We start from the raw sequence: 15,752 nt of genomic DNA on the forward strand, positions 1-15,752 counted from the left end.
GCATAGCTTTTGCAGGCATATATGGAGAGGGTCCTATTTTAATGATGCCTTTTGAGTGAAATCAAAGGTCAAGACAATGGGGAAAATGATCAATGCATCTGGGGGCTATATTAAATAGCCTCAAGTCACTCATGGATGTTTCTTTTTTTCCCCCTAAAATGGACAGGAGGGTGGATAGCAAGAGGCCCTGGGTACCAAGAAGCGGCAGCTGTGCTTTGTTTCTCTGTGGCTGGAATATATTCTGTGACTCAGGGTGGCAGCTGGAGACCAAAGGACTGCTTGAAGCTGGGTGGCAGCATGGGAAGGTCTGCTTTTAATTAAAGCGCTCTCTGCTTTGCTGCAGTGGCTGAGAGGTCAGCTTCTAAGAATTCTGTCCTCTAGCTTGTAAGGACCCTCAGTCTTAGCTGGGTTTGAGAAATGTGTCCTTCTCAGCACATCTTCCTTTACAACCTTTAAAAGGGGGGATAGTGGCCTTCAAAGGAAACACTAAAATTTGGTTAGACTGTCCCAACCCTATCTGTCAGCCTGGATATGCTGATTATTTTTATGTCTGGCTCAAGCTGCACCCCTCCTCTCAATCCATTTTGCACATTTCCTTTCTTTTTTTTTTTTAATTAAAAAAATTTTTGGAGTTCCCATTGTGGCTCAGCAGTGATGAACATGACTAGTAACTATGAGGATATGGGTTTGATCCCGGGTTAAGGATCTGGTGTTTGCTGTGAACTGTGGCGTAGGTTGCAGTTGCGGCTTGGATCCTGGGTTGCTGTGGCTGTGGTGTAGGCCGGCAGCTGAAGCTCTGATTTGACCCCTAGCCTGGAAACTTCCATATGCTGCACGTGGGGCCCTAAAAAGAAGCAAAAAATTGAAAAGATTTTTTTTTCCATTTTCTGACGTTGTAAAGTTGATTTACAAAGTTGTGGTAATTTCTGCTGTACAACAAAGTGATGCAGTTATACACACATCATTCTCTTTCATATTCTTTCTCTATATAGATTACCACAGAGCACAGTGGGTAGAGTTCTCTGTGCTATATATACAGCAGGTCCCATTTGGCCAATCATTCCATGTACCTCAGTGTGTGTGTGGATTGCCACATGTACGTTTCCTTTCTGCTCTGTGCCACGTGAGGCTACATAATCTATGGATTGCCCTATCTGGGCTCCCTTACCCTCCGGCTTCTCCTTGCCTTTGGCCCATGATAGGAGAGCAGAGTGTGGGAAAGGAGACTCGGGTCTTCATTCCCTCCCACTCTGTGTAGGTGCCCTGTCTCTGATATTAGCCCCCATCCATGCCTACTGCTCACTGAGTGACCCCTCTTGCATGGTTCCATTTCTTCCTGAGCTTTACGAAACTACTTGCTCTGGCATCCTTATCTGAGCATCAGCTTCTGCGGGATCCCCAAAAGACACCACCTCCTTGGACATCTTGAAAGAATGGTCGGTGTAAACATGGGTAAGAGATGTTAGGATTCAAGTAACACTTGTGCTGTTTCAGCCCTGAGCCAAAGAGGAAGATTGTCTTTGGAGTCAAGATGGGTTAACTGTGGAATTTAATCCTGTTAAATAACTGCTTCCAGCTACTTGGTGAAGGAACCCAAGCACATGGCCCTGTTTGGGATTCACCTTGAATGTGTGTCTAACTTTGCTTGTTCTGGGTTGCTACCATAGTAACAGGAGTAATTAACTTTAGTTACAACATCCCTCTCTCTCTCTTTTTTTTTTTCTGGCCACCTCCCTTCACTCCAGTTCATTCTGAACTGGCTTTGAAGTATTTTAGTGAAGCCATCAGCTATCTACCTTCACCTGAACATTGATAATGTCCTCTTTCTGATTTTATTGGGCTACATGTTCCTTTTGTACATGTACCTATTTCTTTGGTGATAAAGCACACACATACTATAGCTCAGGTCCTTAAACAAGGTTTGGCACTTGGAAAACAGACGTGATAGCAGCTGGGGCAGTATTTGGATGCCTTGTCAACTTAGAACATCTGCTTGGCTGATGGGGGCACCTTGGTTTATTGCTGTCATTAGGAGCTGTCAGTCAGAGGAGCTGAGACCTGCATTGCCCTCCGAGGTGTTAAATATTAAAAACCTGCATTTCCAACCAAGAGCTCAATCCCACTTCACATTTTTAGAAAAGAAAGTTCTCAGTTTTTGTTTACCAGTGTGTATTGATTTCTAGGAGTTGTTTAAAAGGCAATGATCATCCTTTTTGATTGATAGCTCTCACCAAAAAGCAATAGATCTGATAAATGTAGCAGCTTCTTGTGATAGAGGGTGTCACTTTCCCTACCTGATTTCAGAACCGCTGGGATAGACAGTTCCATGTTGATACATCCATACAGTGGGAATACTATGCAACTTAAGAAGTAAAGAGAAAGTCCATTCCTCCGCTCAGTAGCACCTGGCCATGTGGTGGGTTCTTGGAAATGTCAGACGTGGTCCCTGAGATGACGAAGTTCACAAAAATCACAGGGGAAAAGATAATTAAAAGTATATTAAAGATATAAAAAAAAGATAATTAAAGTATATACTCCGACACGTTCATGGAAATACAGGAATTAAGGTAGGTTTGGCATATTTTTATGGGCATAGACCACAGAATTCATTATATAAGTTGTGGCAAATAGCAGCAGCAGCAGCAGCCAGACCTGAAATCTTAGCTTCACAGGAGATAAATGAACTACCTGTTGTTTATAGTACTTTTCTCATTGGAAGACCTTCGAGATCAGCTGGTCCAGCCTTCACTTGGCTCCTCTCCACAGAATCCTTGCAAGGTAATCATCCAGCCTCTGCTTGGTACCTCCTGGTACTACATGTGGTGATGACTGTTAGCCTGACTGTTACAGTATAGACAGGAGAAGGCACTTCCTTGCGACTTTGCCCATCGACTCTGGTTTTACCCAAGTATTTGTGCTTCTTCCACACAGCAACCTTTCCTATTTGGGCTGGCACTTTGCATATTTCCATCCAGAATGAATAAACTCTGGTTTCTTTAGCTGTTTGCTGTTCACCAAATGACATCCAGTAGTCCTATCAATTCTTTCTAAATGTCTCTTGAATCCAGTTCCTTCTTTTTACCTCCATTAAGTAATTGGCATAGAAAAGAAGACAAAAAGCCATGTGGCCATTACCAACAGTTATTCTGTTTTGGACCCCACTCCTTCTGGCTGAGATAAATGCAGCAGTTTCCTACCTGGCTCCTCAGCTTCTATTTCATCTTTTAGACTTCATTTTTCCTGTAGGCAGGGTGATTCTTTCGAAAATAAAAACACCGCTATGTCATTCCCCTGTTTAAAACCATTTAGTGGGTGCCCTGTGCTCTTCATGCGAAGGCCCAGAATTCTTAATATTCCCCTCAAGTTTTGCAGGGTCTGACCCTTTCCAGTCAAGGCTCTCAGCACTTCCCTTGGCAGCTGACATGCTGGCCTTTTAGAAAGTGTTTTAGCATCTTGATTGTGCCCTGACTTTTCTGGTCCCCCAGGAGTCATGTAGATGCATCTCTCTGCCTGCAGTGTGTTCCTCTGAGCCACCTGGATAACTTCTGCTCATTTTTTTAGGTCTGAGTTTATAAGTAACTCTGTCTGGCAAGGCTTCACTAAGAGAACCCATCTCTCCAGGTTAGGGGTCTATGGTAGAGATTTTTTCCTTCCTTAAAAAGGAAGATAACAGGAGTTCCCACTGTGGCGTAGTGGAAATGAATCTGACTAGCAACCATGAGGATTCGGGTTCAATCCCTGGCCTTGCTCAGTGGGTTAAGGATACAGCGTTGCCGCAAGCTGTGGTGTAGGTTGCAGACGTGGCTCAGGTCCTGCATTGCTGTGACTGGGCTGTGGCGTAGGCTGGAAAAAATACATATACTTGAGTGAACCCGTTTTATGTGTACTTCCACTCAAGTCAAGTTATAAAACAGCTCCAGCCTTCCCAAGGCCCCCTCATGTTCCTTTAGCAGATACTTCTCAAAAGAAACTGCTATTCTGACCTTCATCACCATAGATCAGAGTTGCCTCCTTTTAAATATCATATAAATGGAGTTGTGCTGTAGTCACGTTTTGTATTTGGCTCCTTACATTCATCTATGTTGTTCAGGGCAGTAGCTCACTCTGTTTTTTTTCCTGCATGTTATTCCATTGTGTGGCCCATTATGAATACAATGTAATTTTTGATCTGTTCTGCTCTTGATGGGCATTTCAGTTTTTTTCCATTTTCTTTTGGCTATGAATATTGCTGCTGTGCACATTTGTGTTTTTTTCTGAGCATATGCATTCATTTTTCTTATATTGTATGTAAGTATATATTAATATGTAAGAATATATGTTCTCTATTTTTTCTTACACTGATAGATTTTATTTTTTTCAAAATATTTACTGACTCCTCCTTTAGAGTTTCTCCCCAGGAGATCCACCCTTACAAGAGGATTTTATTTCCATCTAACTGCCACAAGAGCTAGCTTTGTAAGCCTATTTGTCCTAAATGTGATAGAAAAAAAACATATGTCACTTCTGATCAGAAGCTTTAAGAATTATTGCATGGCTCTGCCAGTGTGTTTTTCCCTCTGATACAAGATTGGCATAGAGCCTGGTTCTCCATTCTGGGTCCTAAAGTAAAGAGCAGGCAGAGCAGAGCCACAGTTGACTCCTAATGGACGTTGATAAGGCTGAGAACTAAACACTGGAGTCTAGGGATTGCTTGTTACAACAGCAAAACTTAAAGTTGACCGATGCAATGCCCCTCCTTCTGTTCCCTTTGCATCTTATGTATTCCCCTTGTCCTAAAATGGCACACATTCCAATGAAGCCTTGTTGAACTCTCTCCATTTGCCTCTACCTGCCACACTCTAGTCTCTAAAGGTGGAGACTATGCATGTCCTGATCACCATTGTAATTCCAGTACCTAGTACTTTGATGAACAAACGGTAGATTTATAATACATATGCGCTCAGTGGGGATGGCTTTTAACATTTGCTGATGGGAAAGTCAACTTTCCTAGGTGTCCTCCCCATAGTGGGCAGCCTGAATGGAGCACCAATTTCCAAGCGTGGTCTGATTAGTGAGGAGAAGACAGTAGCTTTGACCTCCTTTCCTATGAACTGTATTTCTGATATGTAGCTCAAGGTGGCTTTAGCTTATTGATAGTGATCTCCCGCTGTTGGTTCTTGTTGATCTCACTGTTGTCTCAAACTCTGAAATTTTTCTTTAAGGCACTGCTGCTAAGCTAATTTTCCCATCTTGGGTTTGGGCAGAGATGTTTCTGATGAACTTATTGATCCTCAGGTGCATCTGTCAATAAGCCTACTCTCATCTTTCCCTGGAGTCTGAATTTACTTGTTTGTTTATTTTAGCCATGCTTTCCTCACTGCTTTCTCATTTCTTGTATCTGTTTTTTTTTTTTTTTTAATCTCACCCTGTCCTCCAGCAACACCAAATTACTCCATTTCAAATCTTATCTCAAACTTCTGTCTGTTTCTGATTGATGTGGGCATTTATCGCTTCTAGCAAATTGAGCCTCATTGTGTTGGAGTATAAAGGTGCCAGAGTAAGAAATAGCTTGGTCAAAAATTAGCACCTGCAATTTTGGGCACCTTCTATTGTAGCTTTTGCTTTAGGGGTCATCATATTTGAAGAGTGTATTTTCTTATTGATTTGTAAATGTTCTTTACATACTCTGGGAATTAATTCGTGGTTGGCTCTTTGTATCATACATAGCTGTACCCACTTTGTTTAATCTTCTTTGTTTATCGTATCTTTTTCATAGAGAAGGTTTTAATTTGTCAGTCTTTCCTTTATGGTTTGTGCATTTTCTCTCTTAAGAAATTTTTTCTCAATCATGAGTTCAAAAAGAGTGTACATTTTCTTCTAAAAATTACCTTTTACATTTAGTTTTCTAATCCACCTGAAATTTAAAAAATTGTGTGTAGCATGAAATGAAGATATATTTTTTTTCATGCAGAATTCAAATCATTCCCAAATTGTTGAATGGCTCTATAGATATGTAATGCTCTCCTATACTTCATTCATCTACATAGGTAGGTCTGCTTTTATGCATTCTGTTCTAGGGTATTCTAGGGGACCACAGTTTTACACCCGCACCAATACTGTATGGCTCCAGTTACTATAGCTTAACCATATCTTTCCTGTCTTCTAAGGTAAAGCACTCTCCTCATTTCTTGTTCTTTCTCAGAATTTCCTTGGCTATGCTTAGATTTTTGCTCTTACATGGGAATTTGGAATTAGCACAAGTTCCATGAAAAGCCCAATTTGGATTTCAATTAGAATCACATGGAGATTCTAAATTATCGAGAACTAACATCCTTTAGATATGTCCCCCTTCCCAAACATAATATAGCTTGCCATTTATTTAGGCTTTCAAAAGTGTTTTAGTATGTTTAAAAAAATTTTTTTTATTACTTTGCTTTTTAGGGCTGCACCTGTGGCATATGGAAGTTCCCAGGCTAGGGGTTAAATCGGAGCTATAGCTTCTGGCCTATGCCTCAGCCACAGCAATGCCAGATATGAGTTGTGTCTGCAACCTACACCACAGCTCATGGCAACTCCAGAGCTTTGGCCCACTGAGCAAGGCCAGGGATTGAGCCCACATACTGATAGATAGTAGTTGGGTTTGTTACTCACTGAGCCACAGTGGGAACCCCTGTTTTGTAATTTTTAAAATAAAGTCACACTTTTTTCAGTTAGATTTATTCCCAAGTACCTTATGATTTTTGACTTATGTGAGTACAATTTTTATTTTTATTTTTATTTTTAATGTAATTTTTTTTTTTTGTCTTTTCCAGGGCTGCACCTGTGGCACATAGAGGTTCCCAGGCTAGGGGTCTAATCAGAGCTGTAGCCGCTGGCCTACGCCAGAGCCACAGCAGCACCAGATCTGAGCCACGTCTGCGACCTACACCACAGCTCACAGCAACGCTGGATCCTTAGCCCACTGAGCAAGGCCAGGTATCAAACTCGAAACCTAATGGTTCCTAGTCAGATTCATTAACCACTGAGGCACGATGGAAACTCCAATTTTTAAAAAAAATTCTCTTATACAGTTTCCAATTTGGTTATATTTGGTATATAAAGATAACTAGTGGGATTTTAAAACTTGAATTTAGGTTAACCAACTGAACTAAAATATCTCATCTGTTCTAGGAGTTTTCAGATTTCCTGAGATTTTTAGGGTAGCAATCAAATTGTAGGCAGATAATGAAAATTTTGCCTTTTATTCTTCCAATCCTTGTAGCAAATATTTCTTTCTTTCTTTCTTTTTTTTTACCTATTAAATTGACTAGGATCTTGAGAAAAAGAAGGGGGAATAATAGATGTTTGTGTATTGTTTCTAATTTTAATGAAAATTCTCTTGAAATTTAACCATGAAGAACAATGTTTATGGGAGTTCCTGTTGTGGTGCAGTGGAAAAAAATCTGACTAGTATTCATGGGTTCTATTCCTGGCCTTGCTCAGTGGGTTAGGGATCCGGCATTGCTATGGCTGTGGTGTAGGCCATGAGCTGTAGCTCTTATTTGACCCCTAGCCTGGAAACTTCCATATGCTGCAGGTGTGGCCCTAAAAACAAAAACAAAATAAACAGGAGTTCCCGTCGTGGCGCAGTGGTTAACGAATCTGACTAGGAACCATGAGGTTGCGGGTTCGATCCCTGGCCTTGCTCAGTGGGTTAAGGATCCGGTGTTGCCCTGAGCTGTGGTGTAGGTCGCAGATGTGGCTCGGATCCCGTGTTGCTGTGGCTCTGGCGTAGGCCGGTGGCTACAGCTCCGATTTGACCCCTAGCCTGGGAACCTCCATATGCCACGGGAGCGGCCTAAGAAATGGCAAAAAGAAAAAAACAAACAAAAGATTTATTATACCCTTTATTGTTATTATTTTACATTTTGCATTAAAAAATGTATTTCTCTTTTGCTAAAATTGTAGGCGTGTCTGTTGAATTTTCTTGAACATTTTTCTGTAATTATTGAGATTATGTATGTTTTTACCTTTTGCTGTGCCTATGTGATCACATTGCCACATTTTCTGGCTTTTAAGCATTCTTGCAAAAATTCCCAGCATAAACTGTATATGATCACTTATTAGGATATTTAATATTTTGAAAAGTCAGATTCAATTGACTGTTTTGTTTAGGATATTCATATTAATAAGTGGTCTATTTTTTTCTTATACTATCTGGGGAGAGTTGCATTATTGTTAAGAATTATTTAATTCTACCTTCACTTTTGTCAAGATTGATCTTGAAACTATGTGTGGAAGTGACTGTGTCAGAGCCAAGCTTAAACCAAGAGATTTTTAAGAGGCATTACAAATATTTACTAGCTCTCTGGCTCTTTTTTTCTATCTCCCAAATAAGCATGTGCCACATAGGGGGTGCTCCTTTAGCCTGGGCCCCCAAATGCAAAAACACATGGAACAGAGATACAGCCTGTGTCATGGCCTCGGCTGACCTGTAGTCCACATGTATATGAGTGAGGAATAATCTGTTTATGTAAACCATGGAGATTTTTGGGTTGTCACGGCAATAAAGCTGACTAGTTAATTATCCATATCTGGTTTTAAAATCAAGGTTAATATATTCTCAAAAAATAGCCCAGCGCCTTTCTTTTCTCTTCTTTGAAAGAATTTTAATGTTCTGTTTTATATAGTCTGTTTCTTGAAGGTTTGGTGAAATTTGATTATAAAACTGTCTGCACCTAGTATGTTTTTTTATGGAGGCTGTAGAAGAATTTTGACAAATGATTCACTTTAAAAAAGTTATTGACATATTCATATTTTCTGTTTTTTTCTCTGTCAATTTTGGCATTTTATACTTTTATAGAAAAATTCCTCTTGTATCTATGTTTTATGTCATCCTAAAGTTATTTTTAAGAATCTCTTATAATTAAAAAAAAAACCTTTGCTGTATATTAATTATCATCTAGTGAGAATATTATTTGTGGCTTATCTCTTTTTTTTTTCTTGATCAACTTTGTAAAAAGTGTATCCACGTAATTATTACTTTCAGAAAACTCTCCCATTCTTTGTCAAAACTTCGTGTCAAGTTTTGTCAAAAACTTCTTGTCAAAATCACTTTTTCCTACTTCATTAATTCTGCACTTATTTTTACTTGCTTATTTCTACTTTTTTGAGTTTTCCTTCTAGGTTTAAAAGTGAATGCATAATTCATTTATTCTCAGTGTTTCCTACATTAGTTAGCATTACAGAGTTAGCAGAATAGAGCAGAGACCCAAAATAACTATAACTTAAACAAGACAAAAGTTTATTGTTTTTTTCATGATGAAAATGCAGGAGGTAGGAGATCTAGGCTGACATCGTAACTGCTTCACAGAAGCCTTAAGGACTCACGATTCTTCTGTTTTGTTCTTTGTAGGATACTTCTCTTGTCCACCTGATGCAAAATAATTCCTCTCTATGACGATGTTCCAGCTGGAATGAAGGAAGAAGTGGATAAGAAAGGATTCCCTCCCTTGAAGATATAACCTAGGAGTTCTGTGCATCACTTCTGGTCATTTCTCACTGGCAAGAACTCTTCTTATGGTCACACAAGAGAGGCTGGCAAATTTGGCTTTTATTCTGAGAAACCCTATGTCCAGCTGAAAATGAAGGGATCTGTTACTGTGGGAGAAAAGGATAACAGATAGTGGGAACAACTAGCAGCCTCGGCCACAGTCCATCCCCTTGTTACCCAAACTTCCATGTTCCAAATCATCCCTACACCAAAGGAGACAACTCCAAGATTCCTTGTAGCTACTGAACCCATATCAAAGTCTACGATCTCTGAGTAAGGCACAGTCCTCTCCATTAGGTCTGTGTGCAGCTCGTTCTTCATGGGGCAATGACTTAAAAAATGCAAGATAAATCATCTGCCTCTCAGATAGTCAATATACAACGATGAAGCAGGGTCTGGAAAATAATAAAAAATCCCATTTGGATGGAGGCAAAGGTGAAACACAGAACAGCAAATGCCCCCTAACAATGGACCAAACCCCATGGCCCATCCAGGATCATTCCCTGTCTTGGAGGAACTCTTGAGTTCATCATCTTTGATGTCTTCTGGCCTTACCATTTTGGAATGTTCTTTCTTGTTCATTATCCGTCCTGGCCACATTTGAGATTGGCCATTCAGAGCAGGTTCTCCTTTTGGACTAAAAAGCTTTTGGAACATGTCAAGTCAATCCTTTGTCAAACACCCATAGTCAGCTCTTTTGTTTAGAAGAAAGATTTTACACCTGAAGGGTCTGTTTTGAATTTGCTTCTGTGCTTTGCTCATTACTCTGTCTTTCAAGTTAGTGGCAGCTAACTAGTTGCACCTAAAACAAAGACTTCATTCATCTAATCATTTCCTTGAGGCTGGCTCCAATTTTCTGGCAAAAATATCTTTTAAAAGAAGGTGTTGAATAAATTTGGAGGCCTGGTTTTTATCTCCTGCTAAGTCTGGCACTGCAGCGCTCTCACTACTAATAGCTGTATTTTTGGGGTATAGAAGCAATTTTCAACTTTGAAAAACCCCAAACAAATAAGCTCCTGGTCAATTTAGATTGTTAACCACAGGCAGAGTGTGTTGCAATGCTATATTTTCTTTCATTTCTATTAACACACTGGCCATCTTTATTTTGGATTTATATCTCTTCTTTAGGATTTTGCTGAAAGCCACAAGAAGTGGTAACTCAGACCAACATACTATATATATTATATATGTATTCCTCTAGCACTATAGCCTCATTGAATGTGTGTTCTATCTCCCAAAGCAGTGCCTCGCTATATTGCCAAATGTTTAGTCTCTGGATAACAAGGATTACTAAATTTCCAACTTGCAATATTTTGAGTCAACACTGCCCATCACCCAGACAGTATTCTGAAGTCACATGGATGTTTGTCTCTGTTATGTTCAGCATTCCACTTTAAGGTACCAAAATTAGGTGAGTATGTGCCTAGCAGAAATAGTGGCTTTAACAGACAAACAGTTATTTCTCATATAAAACGCTAGAAGTACCCAGTCCAGGTCTGCAAGAAGGAGGTTCTGCTCCATGAAATCCTTAAGGACTCAGGGTCTTTCTTTTTGCTTTACCAGTCTTTTTTATTTTATTTTTTGCTTTTTAGGGTCGCACCCCAGGCTAGGGGTTGAATCAGAGCTGTACTGCCAGCCTACACCACAGCCACGGCAACTCGGGATCCAAGCCATGTCTGTGACCTACACCACAGCTCATGGCAACGCCAGATCCTTAACCCACTGAGCAAGGCCAGGGATCGAACTTGCAACCTCATAGCTCCTAGTCGGATTCCTTAACCACTGAGCCACGATGGGAACTCCTGCTCTACCGGTCTTTAAGGTGTTGCCCTTATCCTTATGCCTTTAGAAGCACCACAACACAGAGTGATTTGTTCTGGTTTGCCTGGGACTTTCTTGGTTTTAGCATTGAAAGTCCCATATCCTGGGAAAACCCTCAGTGCTGGGAAAACGGGTACAGTTGTTCACTACTCTGTATCCACCCCAGTTCGATGTACTACAATATAGTTCTGATGCCAAGCATCTAGAGTTAACATCAGATCCCAGAAGTTAAGGGCTCATTCTTTCACAAGACTTTCCCCTCTTTAGATAGCAGCTGCAAAGGGGTCCCCAGGCCACGTGAACCAATTGGCTGACAAATTGGCTACCAGTCTAGGAGGTTCCCACCACTCCACACAGGGGTGATAATTTGCTAGAATGATCCATAGAACTCATTGAAAGATGATATTTATGATTATAGTTTCAAAAAGATATTCCTAGGAAGAGGTCTAGGAGGGTCTTGATGCAGACCTTCCATGCCCAATGCCTGTGGAGTCAGGGTGCATCATCCTTCCAACATGTCAAGGTGTGCACCAATCAGGAAGCTCCTCCTAGCTTTGGTGGCCAGAGATTTTATTGGAGTTTCATCACATGTGTATGATTGATTAAATCATTGACTTCATGATTAAACTCAATATCTAGCCCTCTGCCCCTCCCCAGAAGTTGGGTGGTTGAAAGTCCCAGCTCTTCCGTCATGTACTTGGTCCTTCTGTGACCAGCCTCTGTGCTGAAGCTTCCTAGGGTCCCACCATGAGTTATTTCATTAGCATACTAGAGATGCTCCTATCATTTAAGAAAGCCCCAGGGTTTTTGAAGCTCCATGCCAGGAACCTGGGAAAAAGACCAGACAAATTATTTACTATACCACAGCCGACTTACATCCACCATGTCTATATTTCCATCAGCAGGAAGGTGAAAAGTGTCAAGAAGTCAGTTTGAGGGTATGATCAGAAAACTGTACATGTTACTTCTGTTTACAGTTCATTGGCCAGCACTTCGACAATGGCCATTCTAAACATGAGAGGTTGGGAAAGGTACTCTTCATTCTGAGCACCCATGTTCCATGGGTTTTATTTTTACAGGAAAAAGAAGAATAGATAGTGAGGTACAATTCCCAGCCTAAGCCACATTTTGTTCTTTGATACTTTATTAAGCCTGCACCTTGTGGTTGATGTCCTGTTTTAGTTTGTAGGATACTACGAGATTGGTATGCAGTATTTCTATTGCTTCTCAGTTCTAAATATTTTGTAATTTCCCTTGTAATTTCCTCTATAACCATGGGTCACTTAAAATTTTTTTTCTTAATTCACAAAATGATAATTTCATTTTTAGTAGGCATTTTGTTGATTTAAAATTGAAATCTCTTGCTATCATGGAATATGAACTTAGGAGATCAATTCTCTGAAATTTATTGACTTTGAGACATACTACATGATCAATTTTGGTAAAGTTTTGATGGGAGCTCAAAAAAGTCTCTATTGTCTGATGTGAGATCAAAATATGAGCTCTTACCACTGTGTTGATCAAAAGTCCATATCTATATCTTTTTTCTCCAAAAAAGTAGGATTACATTGTATATATTATCTTGGAAAATTCTTTTAAAATGTAATACTGTATTATGGAAATATTTCCATATTAAATACCTGTGAGTTGGTACACATCCTTAATTATTTAATCATTATAAAGTTTGTGCCTGGGATTGCTCCTTCAAAGGGAATGCTCTTTAAAAAGGCTTTTTCTAAATTATTGCCACGATTGGCAGTTTGCCCCCAAGAGGGGTCAAACCAATTTTTACTTCCTTCAGTCCTGCAGAATGTTGTCCATTTTTCATACCATCTTGATTATTGTGTATCATCATAATTTTTTCTTTGCTGATAGCCAAAGTACCTCCTTTTGCTGATGAGAAAGAAGCTTTAAAACATACAGCAGTTGGCAAAAATAAAGCAGAGGGAGCTCCAGGATGGATTCTGACTCTCATTTCCTGCCCAGGACAGGGGGTGGAAAAAATGACAAAAATCCAGCTGTGCCTCTCTTTCACATCCAGAATTGTGAATTGTAGAATTCATTTATTCTGTCCAGCACCAACTGGGCTGAATCTTGTGAAAGAGATCTCCTTCTCCTGAGGGATGAATCAAACCTGCCAATAACTATGCCTCATCCAGGACACAAGAGCTTGACAAATATTTTTTTCGGCAAATGTGTTTTCTTAGCAGGAAGCCGGTGAACAATCAAGTGTCTCTTTTACTGGCTGTGTAGCTCAGCTGGATCCTAGTAGCTCTGGTCTCTGCCCAAATGTTTTTAGGACTTCCCTTCAGAAGCTGGCAGCACAGGGACCACCCACCTCTCTCAGTCAAGGTTATTGGTCCTTTGGAAGCAGCAATGTAACCACTTAGGTACAGAAACTAAAATAACAATTGAATGTTCATACTTCTGGTCCCATTTGAGCCACACACCGCCTTGTGAGCTAAGAATGATTATTGCTCTTTTGTAAACGAATGCACTGAGGGTTAAAAAAGGGGAGGGAAATTTTGTTGGTTTACACAGCTAGAAAGAGACCTTCCCTGACTACCTTCGTTATATATAACCTGCTGTCCCCCGAAAGTCACCATCAACATTAGTCTATTTTCTTAACACCACTGATCACAAGGTGTAATTACTGCCATCTTTCTTTCCTGATTGTGAGACCAGACTCCAATCCGGTCCTCATCTAGTTCTCATGCTGTTGTGCAGTCTCCTCCCACTGGAGACCCATGCTGGTCCCTGTGACTAATAGCACGTGGAAGAAACAATGACAAATGACTCTCAAGGTTACATCATAAAGGACACAACTCTGCCCCGCCTTAGGGAATCCAGCAGCCTTGCCAGAGGGGTACTTAAGCACCCCAGGGAGAGGCCCACCTGAAGAGTAACTGGGGCCTCCTACAAACAACCAGCAGGAACTTGCCAGCTTGGCGAATGGCCCACCTTGGATGTGGACCCATCAACCCAGTGAAGCCTTCAGATGACTGCAGCCCGGATGACTCTAACTGCAATTTCACCAGAGACCTTTAGCCAGAACTGCCCAGTCACACTTCTCCTGAGTGCCTGGCCCACATGGGATCCCATTTGAGATGTTGGCATTGAAAATATGAGACCTAATAAATGTTTATCGTGGTTTGAAGCAATTTATGATGCAGCAATAGATACCGAAGACACTCTTCTGTTTCCCCTGGCAGACTGTAAACTTCATGAGGGCAGGGCCCATATCTCTCTGCTTCACTGCTCTCACACCTGAGATGATGTCAAGCACACAGCAGAAACTTAATACACAGTTAGTGACTAATGGATCACGGCAAGTGGTAGTGAGAAGATTAAAATCTTCATGCCCTCTCCTCCCTTCCAGCCCTTTCCCACAGCACTCTGTCGGCCTCCCTTTCCTCTCGGATTTGAGTCTCACAGCCACCTGGGGGGTGGGCTTTTTTTCCTGTTGCCTACACAGCAGTTCATAGTTAATTAAACCTTTGTATAAACAGAACAAGGGAGGATGTAAAAGTAATGAGCTGACAGCCCAGTGTGTATTATGTGGGGCTGAGAGGAGAATTTAATTTAGAGAAGAATTATGCACAGGCGGAAGAGCAGTCCATTAAAACAAACCAACTGTCTGGAAAGAGATAAAACAAACACGGATTCTGCATCCTGTGAAATAAATAGTGAAGCTGCACATTCAGGGCACTCTGGGATCCTCAGAGATGCGATGCATGATGAGTGGGAAAAGAAAACACTAGGTGAGGTAGGTGTGTGTGTGGGGGGGGTTGCTGCTCCATTTCTCTTGTGTGGGTTGCAAGAGGTGTTTTGCTGGAGCTCAGTTCTTAGACTAGGATTGCTTTGCTCCCAGCCTGTTTTAGTGTGGGTTTCCCCTGGAGTAGACTGAGCCAAGGATTCAAGTGCAAGCATTTTATTGAGAGATGCAAGGGTTACAAGTAGATGGGGAGTTAATCTGAGGAAGAAAAGACAGTAAATAAAAAATGAGTTATTAATCCAGCTACCATGCTGGGCAGCTGCAGATTAATTCCATGGGGGAAAACATTGAGAGACCTGGAAAAATACACGCATCAGATTTATCTCAAAGGATGAGGGAGCTGGGGTAAGTACCTCCAAAGCCATAAGGAATATTAGCTCTCAGACTCCAGGAAGATGCACAGGGTCAAAAAGCCTGAAGGCCCGCCCCTGGCAAAGATGTCACCACTGGAAGGGAGGCTAGTGTGCACAGAAATGGTAAGGGGACTTGGGATTATGGCCAGAATGTTAAAGATGTTGGCTATCTCGTTCTCAACTCCTGAAGAACTCTGCAAATTTGGCTCATGGGCCCCCAGGTTCCAAAGACCCAGAGGTCCTCACTGATTTCCTTGGCCACCTCTCTATCCCAAATCAAATCAGTTCCCAA

General features: G+C 41.0%; 1 long non-coding RNA gene across 2 annotated transcripts in view; it reads left to right on the plus strand.

The window, feature by feature from the left end:
• LOC110257407 (uncharacterized) overlaps window positions 1–12,990 on the plus strand; it is a 131,131-nt gene extending 118,141 nt beyond the window's left edge. The window contains exon 7 of one of the 2 annotated variants that reach the window (XR_014832384.1): window positions 9,374–12,990. This is a non-coding gene — a long non-coding RNA (uncharacterized LOC110257407). The remainder of the gene's footprint in view (window positions 1–9,373) is intronic. The other variant, XR_014832383.1, reaches the window with a different exon arrangement.
• Window positions 12,991–15,752: the final 2,762 nt, after the last annotated feature.

The sequence above is a fragment of the Sus scrofa genome, chromosome 17, assembly GCF_054392235.1.
Source record: "Sus scrofa isolate SSC_HxYL_T2T_F1_AM1 chromosome 17, Sscrofa_HxYL_maternal_Yorkshire_Landrace_v2.0, whole genome shotgun sequence".
NCBI lineage: Eukaryota > Metazoa > Chordata > Mammalia > Artiodactyla > Suidae > Sus > Sus scrofa.